Genomic DNA, 23,679 nt, shown 5'->3' with positions numbered 1-23,679 from the left:
ATTACAAAGGAATGAGGCCCAAGTACGCTAGACAGGGTCTAGAACAAAGGACAGAGTCATTATTAGAGGAGCTAAGAAAGGTGCTGTCTAAGCTACAATTAAGTTTTCTGATTGAGAGGCAAATAGAACCTGATAGAAGGGGCTTGATAATAATCTGGTGGGCTTTAGGCCTTGTAAGTTAAGAGGCCCAGACCTATCTATCTCTTCACATGGGGTATATCCTAAGGGAGGTGTGAACCTCCTGGGGGAAGGCACTCTGTTGACTTTCATTACTTGGCTGGCCTGGGAGGAGAGCTGGCCAGGGAAAGGCAGGTGGCATCTCTAACAAGAAATTTACAGTTCTGCCTGCAATGTTGCTGACCCTACTTGACCATCCCCTCAGCTGCAGTGGTCACTTTGGAAGTTGGGCTGAGTGAAGGGCTTTTCAGCTTAGAGCCAATAAGGTCTGTGGCTCTGACCTGGGCATCCTTCGACTCCAGGGCAGGTCCATTTCCAGTGATCCAACTCTTGGCAGAGCTGCCAGGGCTCTTCACAAGCTGACTTCTGCTGAAGCCCAGGCTTACCACATTGAAAGCCACTGCAGTGGACTGGCCTGTTGGGTCTGCTTGAGGGCAGATCACTGTACAGATCAGCCATTAATAGGCCTGCCACCCATTGCTTCTGATGCCTAGCTTTCTTTTCCTCCTGGTTTGTGTTAAAGCAGACCAGAGGATGCAAGTCAAGGGAGTGCCCAAGTCCCATCTCTAATCTTCAGTGGCCTGAACTACAAGTCTATAGTCACAGGCATGTTCTGTAGTAGTTTTTCTAAGGTAGACAATGCCCATGAGGAAAATTATATTCTCACTTTAAAACTTTCTTTCCCTTTGGTCTGTAAGGGAGGTTTTTTCTACTTACTGTATACTTTGCTGATGGCGAAGTGAATCTAGCTATGAGATTATTATTTAAGTTCTTATTTTGGCTATGCTATTACAGAAAAATGGTAGCCGTCTTTTTTATAAGGTCTAAAGATTAAATTGTGCGTCCTACAGATTCCTTCATAATAGAATTAGTTTCCTACCTTGAAGAGAATAGAGAAATGAAAGAACAAGTTGGGCTTAGAATAGAGAAATGAGGGAGCAAGTCCTAGATCACTTGCTGACAATAGCAATATCACATGAATACTTAGCAAACCGTTTCAACCATTAGATAACAACTTAAGAAAACATTTACCAGAAGGTCCAATGCCTTCTATAAATTTTAAGAATCATGTATTTGAAAACACCTCTTAAATATCTAACATGGTGTAGTTTGTTTAACCAGTAAACTTAAGCACAACCATCTAAAATGTTTTTAGTTTCTTTCTACCAACAAGTTTAAAACATATGATACACAGATTCAGGTCACACAAATTAAAATGTATCTTTGATTGATTTTAGCAGCTTAAATTTATGGACAATCTTATCCATAAGCCATTTAAAATAAAACTCTTAATAAAATTTCCCCATGTGGACATACAATATGTACACACATATAACATAGCATAATAGACCAATATAGCAATTTTAATAATAGCTTTTAAAATCTGTAACTCTTTTTTGTAGGTTGCCAATTGATTTGAATTGCTTTTTGTTTTTTGTAACCTCAGTTAACCATACTTTCTCTCAGTTGGTACTGTTAATACATTATTGGCTTCATCTGTTTACAGAGCCATCCCAAAGTACTGAATACAATAGAAGTGGCTGGAAAAAGTCCATAGGAACCTATAGGAGGACAACTAAACACAGAACCAACAACACTTTAGTTTTATGAGCAGCAAATCATATATAACTGTGGATGACAAAAGACTTTAAGTCGCCATGTTTAAAATTATAAATTCATCAACCAACAAGAGGCACTTGCTTACTTCACAGTATTTTTGAAAGCACCTGCAGGATTTTACAAGTATTTTACCCTTTAGGCCTCTGGGGCTTTCTCATTAAGAGAACTATCATGTCTAGTAACACAAGATCATTAGACTTTTTAATTCTCAAACATTTGTATTAATAGCATTTTCCATTATAGAAACTTAAAGTTTGGTACCACATCACATCTTGTCAGTACTTCTAATATAATCCAAATAGCCTGATCAGTTGGTGTCTCTATAAGATGAGAGACATAGGTCCTTCGATTTTTTCAGTTGGGCCCAAACTGGAAAAACCAAAGTCCAAGATTTACTGGAAATTTTAGAGACCAGATTGTTTGAAACTTTAATTTTTTGAATGCCTGTCAAGAATGCCAAGAAGGCTCAAAATCCAAAATATCTGGTTGAAATAAGATTCCTTAAAATCATGACATAACATAGACCAAATTTGATCATTGTTACAAGGTGATTATTCAAATCTTTGAAAATAAGCACATATTTACATAACCCATAGCTCTTAATAAAAATGCAGCTGTTTTTGAACAATTAGAATTTAACAGACATCAAGAGAACATAATAGATTACTTTAACACATTGCTTTAACAGAGCATCAGAGTTTAATTCTATGTCAAAGAGAAATTGAGCTTCCTGTGATCTTTTGCTGTGAGGTTTCCTTCCTTTACCTTCTTTCATATTGATGACCATGTTTCTGTGTTTCTGTGTGTAACACATCTTTAAGCATCTTTTCCAGGGCAGGACGAGTGGCAACAAATTCTTTCAATTTCTGTTTGCTATGAAAAGTCTTAATTTCACCTTCATTCACAAATGAGAGCTTTGCAGGATATAATATTCTGGGCTGGCAGTTTTTCTCTCTTAGTACCTGGGCTATGTCTTGCCATTCCCTTCTAGCTTGTAGGGTTTCTGATGAGAAGTCTGCTGTGAGTCTAATTGGAGATCCTCTAAGTGTAATCTGACGTTTCTCTCTTGCACATTTTAGGATCTTTTCTTTATGTTTCACTGTGGTGAGTTTGATTACAATGTGTCGTGGTGAGGATCTCTTTTGGTCATGTTTATTCGGGGTTCTATGAGCTTCCTGTACTAGGATGTCTCTGTCCTTCTCCAAACCTGGGAAATTTTCTGCTTGTATCTCACTGAAAATGCCTTCTAATCCTTTCTCCCTCTCCATGCCTTCAGGAACTCCTAGAACCCGAATGTTGGGTTTTTTAATAGTATCCTGTAGATTCCCAACAATATTTTTTAGATTTCTGATTTCTTCTTCTTTTCTTTGGTTTGCCTGTTTCCTTTCCTGTTCTCTGTCTTCTAAGTCTGATATTCTCTCTTCTGCTTCGCCCATTCTGTTTTTAAGGCTCTCTAATGTGTTTGTCATTTGATCTATTGAATTCTTCATTTCATTATGATTTCTCGTCACTATCACAGTTTCTTGTTCCACTAGTTGTTTCATTTCATTTTGATTCCTCCTTAATATTTCATTTTCACGAGAGAAATTTTCTATCTTGTCCATTAAGGATTTCTGTAGTTCAAGAATTTGTTTTTGAGAACTTCTTAATGTTCTTATCAATTTTTTGAGATCTGCTTCTTGCATTTCTTCAATCTCATCATCTTCATAATCTTGAATTGGGGTGTCTTTTTTATTTGGGGTCGTCATAGTGTCTTACTTGTTCTTGTTACCTCGGTTTTTGCGTTTGTTGTTTGGCATGTTGGAGATATTTGGTTTCTTCACTGTGGTGTTTTTTCTTGTCACACTATGGCTCTATATTAAGTGGACTGTCTGCTTTTGGTGGAGCCTTAGAGGCTTGAGATGAGTGTGGACTGAGAGCTGTGTTTTGTTCCTCAGGGTTGAGGGTGTGTCAAAGATGACACTCCCAGGTTAGGTGTGGTAAATCTCTCTTTCTTTCTTTCTTTTTTTGATTCAAAAGGGAAATAATTCCGCACAGCTGAAGGTAATTGGAGGTAGTTAGCAGGCAAATGATATACCCACAGGAGCCAGAGATCAGAAGCTCTTTCCCAAGGACCATACAGGGAATCTGTGCTGCCCTCGGTATGGGCTCCAATTCTCCTGTAGTCTCCCTCTGGGTTGCCAAGTTAGATGCTAATCTCCTGTTATTTCACCCCTCCCCCAAGAGTCAGGTTTTTCTGCTAGGCTCAGGGCCGGTGCAGACCTGAGATCGCCCTGCCTATGACGTATGTCCAAAATGTTGCCTGCTCTTTGTCTTGCTCGCCTTTGAGGGGTGAGCGGAGAGAGAGAAACTTGTGTCCGTATTGGTCACTTTTTTTTTTTCCTCTCTCTCTCTTCTAGTTCGCCTGGTGAACTTTTCCCCATGGAGTTTCAAGCCTCGTTCCCTCTAGTCTCCTCTTTCTGCTTGCCCACTGGTATCTTGGGCTATTGAGGTTCGGCTCACCTCGCGTTCCAGCACTGGTGTGTTGAGTCTGCCCCTGGTGTCCCGAACTTGGGCTCCCACGCTCTCCACGCAGTTCCACTGTGACTCACTAGTTCCGGAAGAGTTTCCTCTGCTGTTTCTTCCCCTACTCTTCCTTGACCCTGCAGTATCTCCACTTTTATTAAAGTGTCTCTCCCCCAGACTAATAGTGTGCTCCCTTCCTATTCCGCCATCTTGAGGCTCTAGGAATTTTCACTTTTAAATGTAACCAAATCAACTCAAAGTTATAATGTTACTCATTTGATCTTGCTCTGAGGTGCATGTCTGTACATACATATATACCTATATGCAATATGTATTTTGTTAATAAACCTAAAAATAAATGAATTATTTTAAATTTATACAGCATATAGTTTTCAAAAATTCTAGTGGAAATGATTTTGGTATTAGTGTTTTCAAGACAGAAAATTTGAATCTGTGATTATGTTTTAAGGAGACTGAGTTCAGTTTCCCTGGTTATAAATTATTACCTGATTATTACAACTTCAAAAGATTTCCTTTATTTTTTTTTAGAAAATTTTTAGTTAAGAAGTATAAATTTTGAAAGTACAACTTTTGGATTATAGCAATTTTTCCCCCCATAACAACCCTCCCACCCACAGTCATCCCATCTCCTACTCCCTCTCCCATCCCATTCTTCATTAAGATTCATTTTTAATTATCTTTATATACAGAAGATCAGCTTAGTATATACTAAGTAAAGATTTCAACAGATTGCACCCTCACAGACACAAAGTATAAAGTATTGTTTGAAGATTAGTTTTACTGTTAATTCTCATAGTACAACACATTAAGGAGAGAGATCCTACATGGGGACTAAGTGCACAGTGACTCCCGTTGTTGATTTAACAATTGACACTCTTGTTTATGACGTCAGTAATCACCCGAGGCTCTTGTCATGAGCTGCCAGGTCTATGGAAGCCTCTGGAGTTCACCAACTCTGACTTTATTTAGACCAGGCCATAATCAAAGTGGGAGTTCTCTCCTCCCTTCAGAGAAAGATACAAAAGGTATCCTTAATTCATCATGGTTGATAAGGTATAGGCTGGAAGAACTAGCTATGCAGCTTGCTGCTTTGTGACTGTGCCTGTGGATAAGGTTGTTCTGAGATTCTCACGCTGATAACACCTCTTCTGCATTCACCACCTGCAACAGCCTTGCCAAGGGAGCCGTGTCCTCCGGCTTTTTACCTGTATATGAACACATAGTACAGTCAAGTTATAAAACAAATTCAATTTCATTCAGTTGTGTCAAATGGTTATTTACTGTCTCTTCCAATTTAATCAGAAAGACTAAAAAACTTCTGTGATGCATAATTTGAATGTTGGATAAAGCAAATGAAGGAAAATCTATGTCTGGAAGAAAACTGAAGTCTGGAATTTTGTTTTGCTCTTCTGGCATTCAAGGATTCTCACCACGCTTCCGTGTCTTTTAGTTTCAGAATGTGTGTTCAGCAATTCTGGCCACCGGAGAGTTTCCTCACTCAACAGCCCAGCCTCTTTGGTTAGGAGCCACAAACATCTGCAACTCTGTTTTTGTGTGGTACTTGGATGCAGTCATTACTCTGTCCCTTTGGTATAAGCATGGCATGTTAAAAATGGCAAAGTTATGCATTTTGTCTATTTGTCCTTGCTTAAATAGAAATTAGATGGTATCACCAAGAAAAGAGAGATATTCGGATTTTTTTTTTTTTAAATTTGATAGACACACACTCACACACACACATACACACACAGAGAGAAACAGAGATGGAGAGAGGCAGAGAGAACTCCCATCAGCTGGTTCACTCACAATAGCTGGGACTGAGCCAAGTCAAAACCAGGAGATGGGATTTCAATCATTGTCTTCTGTATGGGTGTCAGGCACCCAGCCAGTTAAGGAATCACTTGCTACCACCAATGGTGAGCATTTGTAGGAAGCTGCAATCCTGAACAGAGCTGGGACTTGAACCCAGGTGCTCTGTTATGACATGTGAGCATACCAAGTGGCATCTTTATCACTAAGCCAAATGCTCACTACTTGAAAATTTTACACTGTTATTGATTATCTGCATCTACGTTTTTGATATCATGACAATATAAAATGTTTTACATATGGTTTCTTATATATTTATGAATATACCAAGAAATGGATATGTTATTAAAAGTATTAAGAAGTGGGACTGGTATTATGGCAATATGGATTAAGCTACCCCTTACAACTTTGGTGTCTCAAATTGTAGTGCTGGTTGGAGCCCTGGCTGCCCCATTTCCAATCCAGCTTCCTGCTATAATGCCTGGGATGATAGTAGATGACGGCACAAGTACTTGGGCCCCTGCCACCTGTGTAGTAAATCTGGATGGAGTTCCAGGCTCCTGGCTATTCCCTGGCCCATCCCTGGGTATTACAGCTATTTGTGGACAGAACCAGATGACCGACTGACAGAAGATCTTTCTCTCTTCTCTCTCTCTCTCTCTCTGTCTCTCCAACTCCCTTATCCCTGCTCTCCCTGTTTCTTTGTCACTCTGCTTTTCAAATAAGTAAATAAATGAATCTTTAAAAATGTTTTTAGTAACTAAAGGAAATCATATCTTAACAAATTGGAATTCTTTTTAACTAAAAAAGAATTTGAATGAGTTTTGTTAGAGAAAGTAATGTACAAAAATTTCATACTATGAATTACATATGGCTTTAAGCTATTCCTCTCACTGCAGTTTGGCAAAATTTTCCATCAGTTGAGAATGAAGCACAGTATTCATACCATCTCAAGTTGTAAAGGGCATGATAGTAATAGAGACTGGGGACAAAAATGAGGTACTTATGACACCACACGATTTTAATCAAAACAATCAGGATTAAATTCTCCTCCTATCAACCAAAAATAAGTGAACTGATTCAGTTGAATTTAAAATGAACCTTACCTTTTGAGATTTTCACACTGTAACATAAAGAAAGTACATTTACTAAACAGAAGTCATGGGGTTACATTTTGAGACTTTTAAGTCATATTCAGATTTTGAATTAGTTTTTAACTCTTTATCGGTTTCTGAGTTATTTGGTATTTGCTCCTATATATGTAATATCATAGATTGCAAACATCATTCAGAAATCTGACACATGGTAAGGATTTTAAGCTATTCCTTGTGAGAATGAAAAAGATCAAATTGAACCTCCTATAATCTTCATATATATGATTAGGATTTTTTTTTCATAAGAAGAAAGAAAGTCTGTAGGCTCTGAATGATCAGTTTGAACAAGGCAGATCAGATTGAGATTTTGTTATTGCTTTTAATTCTAATTCTTTATTTGATTTTGATTTAATTGCCAAAGAAATAGGAGATACACACACATGCCTATTTTTAAATCCATTTTATTTTTCCTGTTTTCCTAGATATATTGTTTATTTGCTCGGATAGCACACAACTTGTCTTTGCACCCAAGATATAGACTTTGATGAAGCTAGGATTGATATATTGGAAATTTTTTTTAAAGATTTATTTATTTATTTGAAAATCATAGTTGCAGAAAAAGAGAGAGAGAGATGGGGGAAGAGAGAGAGAGAAAGAGAAAGAGAGGTCTTCCATCTGCTGGTTCACTCACCAAATGGCCACAATGGTCAGAGGTGGGCCAGGTCAAAGCTAGGAGCCAGGAGTTTCACCTGGGTCTGCTACATGGGTGTAGGGGTCCAAGGACTTGGGTTGTCTTCCACTGAAGTTCTGGGCACATTAGCACATAGCTGGATTGGAAGTGGAGCAACTGGGACATGAATTTGTGCACATATGTGACAACAGCACTGCAGGCAGCAGCTTTACCCACTATGCCACAGTGCCGGTCCCTTTGTGGCAGTTTTAAAAAAAGTCACAAGTGCTGAATATTTTCATGTATACATTTTGTTTCTTCTTTCTTTCCTGTTCATTCCAGAGAGTTACTGTGAAGTTCCATTCCTTGGAGACATTTATCTTTCCTGTTCCTTGTTACTTACACTATTTCATATAAGTTCAGAGACAATCACATTGGCTGCCTTCATTGCACATTTTTGGACTACATTTCCATTTCATTGTAAATTTGTCATTGGAGAATTCTTTTCTTTCTTTAGGCCAAACAGATGTTTTTTGTTTTGTCTTCTTTTTTTTCCATTAAGGAGGTCAAGTTCCTTTGGGGTGGAGGGGAACTTCAGTTCGTTATGTTCTTTTCTTTTATAGCAACATGTACCACAACAAAATACAAATTGCTTTTAGGCTGAGAGTTGTTGCTGGTAGATTTAATAGTATTCATTTAAACATCTTTGCATTTCCAAATGGTAGCACTACTTCCAAAACTCAATAGAGTTAGCAGCTCAATACGGTTAATTTCTGTTAATATGAAAATATGGCAAGTATATCACTAGCCACACACATTAGAGAGTTGCCACAAAGAATGGCATTTGTTTAGCTTTGTTGTGCTTTCACATTCCCTTTGTTAGTAATTCAGTCTGATTAGTAGAAACCATTAACCAAAAGTCCACTTCAGAGGCTGTTGGTGTTTTGGCACTGCCTATTCCATGTAAACGGTGTCCAACATAATTGACTTGAGTCATTCATTGTGTCTTCCTCGTCAGAAGAGTTCTCTTGAGATGAAACTATGTAATCAAAATGTGTGACTAACAGCAGGGATTCTGTTCAAGTGTAGAGAACTATCAATAATATTAGTGAGATAAGTACTAGCTTATGCTTAGCTTGAAGAAAAATATGTAAAATATTCATACCCACAGATGTTTATTCTATCTTTTTGCAAGTCAGGTTATCATCCAGTCCTAAGTGATATTATCTCTGCTTCATAAAAGGAAGTAAGACATATAAAATATCTCAAAAAAATCAGTGTTTGTTCCCCCAAATTTAGTGTGCAGTTTAATTTAATTCAGTCAGATACATTTTATAGATATATGCTCATTGAGAAAACAGACTTTTGCTTCTTAGTAACATTGTAATCATTTGATAAGGTTTGAATGTGAGTGGAGATTGCCAACAATGGCTTTTTTATTAAAAATACAGGTTTTTTTTTTTTTTACTAAAATTGTTTTCTTCTTAAAATTGTAAAGATCTAGACACTTACTACTTCCAAAAGTTTGTGATTAGGTGGGTGTTTGGCCTAGTGGTTAAAGTGTTCACATCCCATGTTGGAATGCCTGGATTAGATGCCCATCTTTGGCTCCTGACTCCAGTTTTCTACGATTGCAGACCATAGAAGGCAGCAGTGATGAGTCAAGTAGTTGGGTTACTGCCACAAAGTGAAAGACCTGGATTGAGATCCAGGTTCCTGGCTTCAGCCTCAGCCCAGCCCCAACTCTTGTAGGCATTTAGAGAGTGAAGCACCTTATGGGGCCACTCTCTATATATTTATCTGTCTTTCAAATACATACGTAAATATATTTTTTAAAAGTTTGTGAGCAGAAGCATCTCCCACAGTAGTAGAGTAGCAAGCAGTGTGTATGTGTGTGTCTGTTGGGGGCGGGTATGTTTTGGTACAGAGAGTTTATCTATGGCTCTGGACACACACATCTGTATTGGAGTGCTTATTTGAGTTCCAATCCATTTTCCTGCTCATGCACCCTTGGCGGCAGCAGATGATGACTCTAGCACTTGGGCCCCTGCCATTCACGTGAGAGACCTGGATGGAGTTTCAGGTTCCTGGATTTGGCCTTGCCTAGGCCTGGCTATTGCCATCACTTGGAGAGTAAATCAGTGGATCTCTTTTTTTCTCTCTCATTCTCTATTTCAAGTAGATGAAATGCATTTTTAAAAAGAACATTTTTAGATAGGCAAAGCTTCAGAAAGCGTGCCATGTACTTCGAGTCAAAAAAGAAAATCTGTTTTTTAATGTTTTTGTCATAAATTATTGAAATGATCATAAACAATTATAACTAAGTTAACTAGAACAAACTGGGAAATAACCACATTTTCAAAAATAATGTCTTTTTGAAACAGCAAAAACTGGCCCTATATGAACTAAAATGTCAGGAAATAATGCCTGTCTTTCCAGATACAATGTGAATGGAAATGTCTTTAAACGTAAGAGGATCTCAGCTGATCTTGATCAAGACTTTTTTTCCTAAAAATACTTATTTAGGGGCCAATGCTATGGCACAATGGGTTATGCCACCATCTGCAGCACCAGCATCCCATGTGGGCACTTGTTTGTGTCCTGGCTGCTGCACTTCCAATTTAGCTCCCTGCTAATGTGTTTGGGAAAGCAGCAGAATAAGGCCCAAGTACTTGGACCCCTCCTACCAAGTGGGAGACTAGGAAGAAGCTACTGGTTCTTGCCTTTGGCTTGGCCCAACCCTGGCCATTTTGGCCATTTGGGGAGTGAAACAGTAGGTGGAAGTCTTCTCTCTCTGCCTCTGCCTTCTCCATAACCCCACCTTTCAAATAATAAGTCTTTAATAAAAATATTTATTTATTTTTGAGTAAGAGAAGGGGGGAGAGAGAGAGAGAGAATCTCCTTTATCTACTACTTTACACCCCAAATGCCTGAAACAGCTAGAGTTGGGCCAGTCAAAGCTGGGAGCAAGGATTAAATCCAGTTTCCCAAGTGAATGGAAGGGACTTGATTACTTCAGCCATCATATGCCGCCTCCCAGGAACATTAGTAGGAAGTTGAAGAGGAAGTAGGAAGCTAAAGAGGAGTGACTGGGACTCAATCAACTACTCTGTGTGACATGAGCATCTCACTGGAAGCCTAACTCACTGCATCAAAACACGCACCCAAGACTTGTTTATTTGGTAAGATAAGGACTAGGGAATGGGTTGAATGAAGAAGACTTTAGGGAGGAAGTACCCTTTCCAGTTGCTTTGAGCTGGAAAAAATGAACACGAACTGTAGTGATGACAAAGCTTAAGTGGAAACATCAACCTCTTTGCAGCTGCTGAATAAAATTCCTAACAGAAAGAGATAAGTTAATTTTCAAACATTAAAAACCAAAGAGAACATGTTCTTTGTTTCTTCGCTCTGAGTATTGGTGAAGTAGGCAGGCATACAGGCTAAAATTGATTAGGTTTGTGAGCTGGAAGACCACGCCTTTGCCACGCCCCGTGTGACCTCACACCCTACCTGGCCACACCTGAGTGCCCACCGGCCAATCAGGTTAATTAACCGCTCCCCTTTGGAAGTGGGTTAAAAGCCTAGGACACCAGCACTTCTCTTCTGTTTGCTGGCCTCTTGCCAGGAGGGGGGTTGCTGTAGCCCTGCGCCTAGGCTTCCTGGCCTACATGCTCCTCCACGTGGCTGGTTCCTGGTGCTCGGTATGAACCCAGATTTACCTCTCTCTCTCTTAGATAAAGCTCTCTGGGCTATACATCTTTTGCACTAAATAAAAGCCTAAAATGTACCATGCTGCCTCATTTTATGGATGCTGGTATTTAGAATTCTTCTCTAAATATTAGGCAAGAACCCTCTCAGGCTTATTAATATTGGGGATTTATTAATAAGCATATGGTGATATCATATGGCACCCCAAAGTCCAGTAACATGTGGCATCCCAGATGGCACTTCTGGGGAATTTTAAAGGGCCACATTCTTGTATAAATTTTAGGGGGTCATCTCTGATACCATTGGGACTGTTAAGCTACTTGATAGAGCAATGGCTGGAAACTAGAATGCACTTTCTTGTGCAAAATAATTACATCAAGGCTGTTCTGTTCTTCCCTAATCCAATGGATCTACTTGTCCACAGCTAAAGAACTGAAAAACTAACCACAATGCTAAACACTAAGGAAATAATTAAACTAGTTTATAAATTAGACTAAAGAGCAAAGACAAAGGGAGACCACATCCTACTCCCAAGCATACAGAAATGTTATCTGGATCTGTGGTCACTCAATGAAGAACTATATAGAAAATGAGTCTACAAGTGATCCACGCATGGCTACCTAATATTAAGAAAAAATAAAATAAACCAGGAGGTAGATGGATTATCTGTTTGAAAAGAAAAGTTCGAGGCCGGCACCGCGGCTCAATAGGCTAATCCTCCAGCTGTGGCGCCGGCACCCCGGGTTCTAGTCCCGGTCGGGGTGCCGGATTCTGTCCCAGTTGCTCCTCTTCCAGTCCAACTCTCTGCTGTGGCCCGGGAGTGCAGTGGAGGATGGCCCAAATACTTGGGCCCTGCACCCGCATGGGAGACCAGGAGAAGCACCTGGCTCCTGCCTTCGGATCAGTGCGATGCACCGGCCTCAGTGCGCCGGCCATGGCAGCCATTGGAGGGTGAACCAACAGCAAAGGAAGACCTTTCTCTCTGTCTCTCTCTCTCACTGTCCACTCTGCCTGTCCAAAAAAAAAAAAAAAAAAAAAAAAGAAAGAAAGAAGAGAAAAGAAAAGTTCGATTTGGAGATCCAAGAACAAGCTATGGTAGTACAGATTGGCGTTTTATTGAATTTATTTTCCTACATCCAGTGCATCTGGCTCTGCCTTCATTTTCAACCCCCTTAGCAGCTGTGTGTGACTATGCCAAAGACTTTTAGCAAATATAATAACAGAAGGCCAGCAACATTACACATCCAACCTATGTACCTACAAGAACAGTTGCCTTGTGCCAGAATGAGATGGGCTTCATTGGAAGCCATTAATCAGAAATGGTAGAATTGCAAACCTGAAGGACCATGGATCCTTGAATCACAAATTAGAGCCATCGCTAATCAGAAACACTTGTTTTGTACTTTATATACAAAATAAATACCTGTATATTTGAAACATTGTATCTGGAGGGGTCACTTCTTATAGCAACTATGGCTCAGTTTTAAAAACACAGCACATAATGTTTTTATTCATATTCTTTCTGCTATTATTGGAATTTATATATTTTCTTTTTATTCCTCTATAAATAAACTATTTTTGTACTGTTCTTGCTCCAAATATCTGATTATGTCCTCAGGGTTTCTACATAGTGATTTGTTTCCTAAAAATGTAAAATACTTTAAAAGATTTTGTAAATATTGCCAAAATTTTCTCCATAAAGATGGGGCCAATTTTATTATCACATGAAAAATGAATAATGCAACCAAAATTTTTTGACAAATCGTCTCACTTTCTACTACTCTGATTAAAACCTCCCCCGCCTTTTTTTTTTCCTTCTGTTTTTCTGTTTGGGAATATGAATTCTGATTTCTGTGTATAATGAACACAGATTACTTATATTAATATAGTTTTGTCATTTGTCCTTTTAGTTTTTTTAAATTAGCATACATATAAAATTGTACATATTTATGGGGTACTATATGATATTTCATTACACGTAAGTGTGTAATGTCCAATTAGGATAAAGAAATATATATTACCCATTTTTAAGTTGGAATGTTTGAGTTTTTGCTGTTAAATTGCTAGAGTTCTTTCCATAATTTTAATATTAACCCATTGTCAGATATATAGCTTGCAAATATTTTCTCCCATTCTGTAGGTTGTCTCCTTGATCTGTTGATTGCCTCCTTTGCTGTGCAAGATTTCTTTGGTTGCATGAAAATCCCTTTGTCTATTTTTGCCTTCATTTCCTGTACTGTGGGGTCTGATGTAGAAAATCTTTACTCATTTCAATGTCTTGAAGTGCCTTAATAAGTTTTTTTTTCCAATATTCTCAAAAGTTCAAGTGTCCCATTTGGTCTTTAAACCATTTTGAGTTAATTTTTGACATGCTGAGTTATAGGGGTTTCTTTTCTTTATTCTGCATGTGAATATCCAGCTTCCCCAGAGTCGTTTATCATGCATGTTCTTAGAACTTTTGTGAAGTGAATTTAGTTCTAGAGTCTCCATTCTGTCCCATTAGTCTGTGGATCTGTTTTTAAGCCAGTACTGTGTTTTAATTGCTGTAGCTTTGTAATATATTCTGATGTGAAGTTGTGTAATGCCTCCTGTTTCTCCTGTTTGCTTAAGTTTGCTTTGGTTATCTAGAGTCTTCTGTATTCCATATAAATTTTGGTAGTGTTTTTTTTTCTAGTTCTGTAAAAAATGTCATTGGGATTTGTAGGGAATGCCTTGAATTTGTAAATGGTTTTTGGTAGTATGCATATTTATTTATTTATATATAAGGAACATAATCCATGTATTTCATATATACAGTTTTAAGAAGATAATGATAATTCCCACACTCTCTTCCACCATCTTTCCTTCTCCTTTTTATATTTTTCTTTTAATTTTGTGATAAGTTACTTTCAATTTAATTTATAGTCACAAGCTTAATCTTCCACTAAATAAAAGTGCAACAAGTACTAAGTAGAACGATCACTATTCCTCAGGAACATAGACAATGACTAAAACAATCATCACATCTCAAGATGTCAGTTTCATTCATATACATTACATTTTTTTGTACTGTGTATATTAGTTTCCACAAGAGAGAGAAAACAGATGATATTTGTCTTTTTGGACTGGCTTATTTCACTAAGTTTAAAGGTCTACCATTGCATCTATTTTGTTGTGAAAGGATTTCATTCTTTTTTTATGACTAATACTCTACTGTGTGTGTTATATACACATGCATATATACAAACATATACACACATACACATATATACCACATTTTCTTTATTCAGTCATCAGATGATGGACATCAGGGTTGATTCCATTTCTTAGCTGTTGTGAACTGAACTGCAATAAACATAGGTGTATAGTTAACACTTCATATGCTCATTTTGTTTCCTTTTGGTAAATTGTATGCATATTTTAATGATATTGATTCTTCCAAGCTATAAATGTGGGATATAGCTTGCAATAATTTTTTTTTCTATTCGGCAGGTTGTCTCCTTGCTCTTTTCATTGCCTCCTTTTCTGTACAATGTTCCTTTTTTATGTGCTTATCAATTTCTTTCATCAGTTACTTATAGCTTTTATTGCAGAAAATTCTTTGTTAAATATAGTTGCAGGGTTTTTTGCTTGTTTTGCAGCTCTTGGAAATGATATTACTTTCTTGATTTATTTTTTAGGTGATTTAGTATTGGTATATAACAAAGCTACTGATTTTTAAATTTTTTAAAATTTTTTAAAGGTTTATTTTATTTATTTGAAAGACAGAGTTACAGAGAGATGTAAAGACACACACAGAGAGATCTTCCATCTATTGGTTCATTCCCCAAATGGCTGCAATGACCCGAGCTGAACTGATCTGATGTCAGGAGCCAGCAGCTTCTTCCAAGTGTTCCATGTGGGTGCAGGGTGCCAAGAGCTTGGTCAATTCTCTGCTGCTTTCCCAGGTGCACTACTGGGGAGCTGGATGGAAGTGGAGCAGCCAGAAATTGAAATGGTACCAATATGGGCTGCTGATGTGGCAGGCTGGGGCTTTAACCACTGTGCTATGGCACTGGGCCCAAAGCTCCTGATTTTTGCACATTCATTTTGTATCTTGCAACTTTATTGAATTCTTTATTAGTTGTAACTTTATTTTGGTATAGTCTTTGGGTTTTCTATATGTAAGATTGCGTTTGTGCAAATAGTAACAATTTGACTTCCTCATTTTCAATTTGGATGTACTAATTTTTCTAGCTAGTACCTCCAGTACTATGTTGAGCAAAAGTGGTGAAAGTAGTCATTATTGTTTTGCTCCAGATCTTAGAAAGCTTGCTATTGGCACAATAACTTGTAGACCAACGAAACAGAATAGAAACTTTAGAAATCAATCCATGCATTCACAACCAGCTTATCTTTGACAAAAGAGCTAAAATCAAACCCTAGAGGAATGACAGTCTCTTTACAAATGGTGCTGGAGAAATTGGATCTCCATGTGCAGAAGAATGAAGCAACACCCCTACCTTACACTTCACACAAAAATCTACTTAAAATGAATCAAAGATCTAAATCTAGGACCAGATACCATCAAATTACTGGAGAACATTGGAGAAACTCTATAAAACATTGGCATAGGCAAAAACTTCTTGGAAAAGACCTCAGAAGCACAAGCAATCAAAGCCAAAATTGACAAGTTGGATTACATCTACACTGCAAGAGAAACACTCACCAAAGTGAAGAGGCAACAGAAAGAATGGGAGAAAATATTTGCAAACCAAGCAACTGACAAAGGCATAAAATCCAGAATCTATAAAGAGCTCAAGAAATTGAACAATAACAAAACAACCCAGGTAAGAAATGGGCAAAGGACTTCAACAGACATTTTTCAAGAGAGGAGATTCAATTGTCCAACAGACACTTGAGAAAATGCTCAGTATCATTAACCATCAGCAAATCAAAACCACAGTGAGGTTTTACCTCACTCCAGTTAGAATGGTTCTCATACAGAAATCAACAAATGACAAATGCTGGTGAGGATGTGGGGAAAAAGATACCCTGGCATACTGTTGTTAGGATTGTAAACTGGTGCAGCCACTGTGGAAGACAATACGAAGATATCTCAGAAATTTGAATATAGACCTACCATATGATCCAGCCATTACATTCCTGGGAATTTAACCAAACCCAAAGAAATCAGCATATGAAAGAGTTATCTATATGTCCATATTCATTGTAGCACAATTCACAATAGCTAAGATGTAGAATCAACTCAGATGCCCACCAACTGTTGACTGGATAAAGAAATTATGGTATATATACACTATGGAGTACTACTCAGCACAAAAAAAAAAAATAAAAAACAAAAAACAAAACAAAAAAACTGAAATCTTGTCTTTTGCAAAAAGATGGATGCAACTGGAAACAATTATACTTACTGAAATAAGCCAGTCCCAAAAGACAGATATCATATGTTTTCTCTGCCCAGAGGTAGCTAATAGAGTACCTGAAATGTAATGTATTGGAGTGAAATAGACATTTTGAGATTCAATGATTGTTTAAAGTCCTTGTCTCTCCCATTGAGGAACAGTATTTGTTTTTGTTGTTGTTGTTGTTGTTTGTTTTCTTTCTTTAAATTCTGAGGGTTAACTATTGATCATTAAGTAAGCTGAAAAAAGGTATTTGTAAAATTAAAAGTGGGACTGCGAGAGGGAGGAGGAGGAAGAGTTGGAGTATGGGAGGGAGGAAGGTGGGGGAAGAAGTGTCACTATGTTCCAAAATTTGTGTATGTGAAATCCATGAAACTTGTATAACTTAAATAACATTAAAGAAAAGAAAAGAAACAAAGAGAATAACAAAATAATTTTAAAAAGAAAAGAAAACCCTGTGGCTTTTCCCCATTTAATATACTAGACACGGCTTGTTAGACATGATCTTCATTGTGTTGAGGTATTTTTCTTCAATGCCTAATTTGGTCAGTTTTTATCAAAGTGAGATGTTGAATTTTATCAAATGCCTTTTGTGCATCTATGGAGATGATTGTATGATTTTTGTCCTTCATCCTGTTGATGCGATGTATCACATATATTGAAATCCATACATTGAACCACCCTTACACTCCAGTGATAACTCATTTGATCAGGTGTGTTATCTTTTTATTCTTTTTTTTAATTTTTAATTTTTTTTTGACAGGCAGAGTGGACAGTGAGAGAGAGAGAGAGACAGAGAGAAAGGTCTTCCTTTTGCCGTTGGTTCACCCTCCAATGGCCGCCGCAGCCGGCACGCTGCAGTCGGTGCGCTGCAGTCGGCGCATCCTGCTGATCTGAAGCCAGGAACCAGGTGCTTCTCCTGGTCTCCCATGGGGTGCAGGGCCCAAGCACTTGGGCCATCCTCCACTGCACTCCCGGGCCATAGCAGAGAGCTGGCCTGGAAGAGGGGCAACCGGGACAGAATCCGGCGCCCCGACCGGGACTAGAACCCGGTGTGCCGGTGCCGCAAGGCGGAGGATTAGCCTATTGAGCCGCAGTGCCGGCCTGTGTGTTATCTTTTTAATGTGCTGAATTTATATTATCTTTCTTACGTGTTGAATTTGACTTGCTAGCATTTAGATGAATTTTTTTAAAGATTTATTTTTTATCTATTTGAAAGGCAGAGCCACAGAGAAGCACAGGCAGAGAGAGAGAAAGAGAGAAAGAGAGAGAGGGATAGAGAAAGTCTTCCATCTGCTAGATCACTCCACCAATGGCCACAATGGACAGAGCTGCAGCAATCTAAAGACAGGAGCCAGGAGCTTGGGCCATTTTCCACTGCTTTCCCAGGCCACAGCAGACAGTTGGATCAGAAGTGGAGCACCTGGGACCCGAATTGGAGCCCACATGGGATGCCAGCACCACAGGTGGCGGCTTTACCCGCTCTGCCACAGTGCTGGCCCCTAGATGAATTTTTTTTTTAATTACGTGTATCAATCATATTTTCATGTTACTTTCTGTGTATGGACATATCCTGAGTAGTATTCCATGGTGTATATAAACTACATTTTCTTTATCCAGTCATAAGTTGCTGGATATATGGGTTGATTCCATACTTTAGCTATTATAAATTGAGTTCTAGAAACAGCTGGTTTTAGCATCTATGTAGTTCTGGCCTGATAGACTGTATGTGGGTTAATTTTTTCTTATTTTTTGAAATAATTTAATAAGGATTTAGTTAATTCTTCTTTAGATGTTTGGTAAAATTCAGCAGTGAAGGCATCTATTTCTGGGCTCTTTGAAGAAAGTTTTTTTCTTTTTTTTCCTTTGTTACTGATTTAATCTCAATACTTGTTGACCTGTTTGGGTGTTTTATTTTTCAGGATGCAATCTGGGTAAGCTATATGTGTCCGAGAATTTGTCTGTTTCTTATAGGTTATTGAATTTGTTGCCGTATACTTATCTCTGGTAATTTTTAACAATCTTTAGATTTCTGTGGTATCAGTTGTAATGTCTCCATTTAAGTTTTTAATTCTATGTTTGAAACTTCTCTCTTCTTTTCTTTGTTATTAGAATTAAAAGTTTATCCATTTTGTTTATCTTTTCAAAGAACCAGCTCTTCAATTCTTGAATGTTTGGATTTTCTTTTCTGGTCTCTATGTCATTTATTTGTACTCTGAGTTTTGTTATTTCTTTCCTTCTGCCAACTTTGGATTTGATTTGTTCTTGTTTTTCTAGTTCCTGAAGCACAGTGATAATTGTTTTAATATTTGATATCATGAACTCTCACTTCATTTTCTAAAGTACCTTGGATAGCCATCTGTTCTTTCAATGAACTTTAGAAACAATTTTTGGTTAAGTTCCCTGACAGTTTCATGGAGAGCATTACATAAGATGTATTCATTTGTTAAATAAATCCATATATTTAATGCATTTATAATATGTAGCATTTCTGAGCAGAAGAACTTTTTTACATTTGTTTTGTTATTCTACCTCAGTTTAATATTGTGCTTTTCTCCATGTGACTCTGCAAACTTGCTATTTCAATTTAAAAAGTTTTATAATTTTTATTGCAAGTATGAATGAAATGCATAAGGTTTAAATTTACAGGCTTCACATGTGTTTTAGACATTGATTTTATTTGGAATCATTTTCTGTGCAGATTTTCATATTTTTTCATATGTCAATATGAACCAAAATGATTAAAACATGACAAATCTAATTCTCTTTGAGGCTGATTAATACTGCTTTGTATTTTAAATATAGAAATTAAGAGTTTCATCACATTTTCCTAGTCAAATTACTCTTGAATCCTATTCCTAGCTATGGATGCCACATTTCAAGGCAGATTTGGGAAAAGGTAAACTTGTCTAGCAAAGGCAGATGAAGATTGTGAAAATTCTGAGACATATTTCATACATCCAATATCTTAAACACTTGGGAATGTTTAGCACAAAGATATTTTTTTCAGGTATCTGGTTATCACAAAACCAGTACAAGCAGAAAATAGTTTAATGAGAGAAATTTTGATGCAATGTTAGAACATTGCAACTTTTAGAAATCTCTACAAGTGACCAGGATTATTTTCTAAAATGCTGAGTTGTTCATGCAGCTGGGTGGGTCTTCTGTCAGGGACACAGGGTAAGACATTCTTACACTGGGTCAGAGCCTGGCCTCAGTGACCTAAGACATGTCCAGCTGTGATACTTCATTAGTGTCATGCAGTGAAGATGGTCCCAGTGGTTGTGGGATCTCATTTTAGCCATCTCAGCAGTCAGTGCTGGTGCCAACTATGATTCTTTTCCCCTCAGTTCTGTGTTGTAAAAATCTGTTTGTGCAGAATTACTCTCTATTCCCTACACCTGCAGTTGAAAATTTAAGTTGCACAACTGGGAGTTTCCTTCTTATATTCAAGTGATTATTCCAACAGTGACAAAATTTCCTTCACTACAAGTTTTCACTGTTTTCTAAAAAAAAAAAAAATCCTACAAGTTCATGTAATAATCACTTAAAAATAATATCCGACTCTTGGCTCCAAATGCAGAGCACTTAAAAAAAATCATGAAATTCCTGGTAAAAAATCACCAGGAAAACAACTCTTCACAATTTGGAGGTACTTGTACATCTAGTATTTAGTATAAATAGAGTTTATTCAAATGCAGTGATTCTATAGGACCATATTTTCTACATCTAAGGTCAAGAATTAAAAAACTGAATTTAATCTAAGAAATAATATATTATAAAGTGATGTTATTACTGCTATAGTACTGAGTTTGTGCCTTAGTTTGGAGCTCAAATAAAATACAGGAATTGGTCTTAAAAAGCATGATTTAGTGTTTGCTGGAGGACATGTAGGCACGCCATTCAGAACTAAATCACTCATCACATGCTTCCTGTGCTCTGGTGCTCAGTATTCATCAAAGTAGCACTATGCTGCTGTTACTTTTCTTTCTTTCTTTCTTTTCACACATGAATAGAGCATCAGTATTTTTTTAGGACATCCTTGTTTTAATTTCAGAGTTTTTTTTTTTTTTTTTTTTTTTTTTTTGTCTTAAACATTCTCTTATGACTTTGACAGGTATGAGAACTTTGAGTGACAGCACATTCTCTATTGTGTGCAGTAACATTGTCCTGGCTCAATGAAGTTGGGTGAGAGACAAACAATATCTTCCCTGGATGATGGGATAGCAAGTTTCCTATCGCCTTCCCTGTGATGTCTCTTTAACTCTTTCCTGTTTTTCTTGCTTGAAGATCTACTTTCTGTATCTTTGTCCACTCTTCCTCCTGATGCTTGTTTGATTTGGATTCTGGATCCCAAAGGATCCTCTGAAGAGTCTTCAGACCAACAACTCCTCATTGGACACACTTCATCTTACCATTTGTATATAACCTTAAAACACTACACTAAATGCAGTGTTCCTGAGGGAAGTCTATTCTTGCTTATGTGTTCAAGCATTGTGAAAAGTTTATTGTGTTGTGGCAGGATTGTAAAACACATGAGCTGAGTTGAGAGGAAATGAGCCTTGCAAAGTAAGATGGGGAGAAATTATGGGCCATTTTTTATGCTCAAGTCAAAACATTTTGGATTTACACCGTAGACAATGGGATCATATAAGGAATTTTCAAAAAGTTCATGAAATATATGTGTTATGAAAAAGTAAGGACTTAAAAATTTGCACTAAAATATACAGCTTTTAATCGCAATTTTCCACAAACAATTTGAAGTACCCTTGCAAATGGAGGTAATTTACTCTCTGTTCTCTTCTTATAAAGGCACTAATTCTACCGATAAGAACTTCATCCTCATGACCTAATTACCTCCAAAAAAATCAACTTTCTAATAGTACTACATTGGGATTAAGGGTCCAAAATGCAAATTTTGGAAGTCCACATTCAGTTCATAACTGTGTGTGTGTTTAAATAACATAATTATTCCACAATAAATAATTAGTTAAATCAAAGGTTGGCCGACCACTGCCTGTAGGTCAAATCTGCCCACAGACTTTTATAGTTAAATTTTATTGGACTAGAGTAGCTCTAAATTATTTTCATATGTTTATGTCTGTTTTGATCCCGAAAAGGAATAGCTGAGTAGCAGCAGTAACCTTTTTGTCTGTAAAGATGAAAATATTTATTACAGGACCCTTTACAGAAGTTTTCTAATCTTTGACTTAATCACTAAATTAGATCAACTTAGTGATCTTTGAATTAAATATTAAAAACTATCTTAATGACCCCTATCTAGTACATAGTTCAGAATCCATTAAAGTCATTTTTAGAAGATACGAATTTTGTTTCTTAAAATTCAACAAGACTGGCCGGCTCTGTGGCTTAACAGGCTAATCCTCTGCCTTGCGGCGCCTGCACACCGGGTTCTAGTCCCGGTCGGGGCGCCGGATTCTGTCCCGGTTGCCCCTCTTCCAGGCCAGCTCTCTGCTATGGCCCGGGAGTGCAGTGGAGGATGGCCCAAGTGCTTGGGCCCTGCACCCGCATGGGAGACCAGGAGAAGCACCTGGTTCCTGGCTTCAGATCAGCGGGATGCGCCGACTGCAGCGCACCGACTGCAGCGCGCCGGCTGCGGCGGCCATTGGAGGGTGAACCAACGGCAAAAGGAAGACCTTTCTCTCTGTCTCTCTCTCTCTCTCACTGTCCACTCTGCCTGTCAAAAAAAAAAAAATTCAACAAGACTAAAATTCTTAGCAAGAAATACAAATTAAAATTTGGTGGTCTTTGTGTCATTGTTGTTGTACAATTTGCTTCTATATTTGTTATAGACTCTAACTTCATTTTTTTTTTTTAATAATAATTTATCTGGGGCAGATGCTGTAGCATAGCAGGTAAAGTTGCAGCCTGTGGCACCTGCATCCCATATGGATGATTGTTCATGTCCTGGCTGCTCCACTTCCAATCCATTTCCCTACTAATAGCCTGGGAAAAGTAGTGGAAGGTGGCTGAGGTATATGGGCCCATGCAACCACGTGGAAGACCCAGAAGAAGCTCTTGACTCCTGGCCTCAGCCTTGCCCAGCTCTGACTGCTGTGGTCATCTGGGATGTGAACCAAAGGAAGGAAAATCTCTCTTTGTCTCTCCTTCTCTCTCTGTAATTTAGACTTTCAAATAAATAAATAAATCTTAAAAAAATAATAATTTATCTTTTGGTGCAATTTAAATAAGAGAAGAAAAAATATTTTGCATGTTAACCCCATAATAAAGAACATTTGTTTTTAATTTGTATTTCTATTTTTTGTCACCAGTTTATTTATTCTTGCTTATAAAATCTCCACTTTTTTTTGAGTTTTGATTTGAGTTTATTATTTATGTTATACATCTTCAATTCAGAAACAAGCAACAAAGACAATGTGGAAAACAAAGTAAGCAATCTGGAAAATGGTTCCACTTTATATTTTATTGATTACTTTTCTTTATAGCCATACAAGGATTGAGTGGGAAACTGTGACTCAGCAATACTGTCATATTGATGAATTACATAAACTCTGCACTTATAGAAACTAATTTTTTATAATGTGATTTTTATTCCAAATATCTGTTTTTTCCTGACTGGCCTTAATGAGGATTAAAGCCATGTGTGCTTCCTATATATATGAACAGCGTCTCTCTTTAGAATATATTGAAAGCAATTGATAGATACATT

The sequence above is a fragment of the Lepus europaeus genome, chromosome 6 (assembly GCF_033115175.1).
Source record: "Lepus europaeus isolate LE1 chromosome 6, mLepTim1.pri, whole genome shotgun sequence".
In the NCBI taxonomy this organism is placed as follows: Eukaryota; Metazoa; Chordata; class Mammalia; order Lagomorpha; family Leporidae; genus Lepus; species Lepus europaeus.
This window is presented reverse-complemented; position numbering follows the sequence as displayed.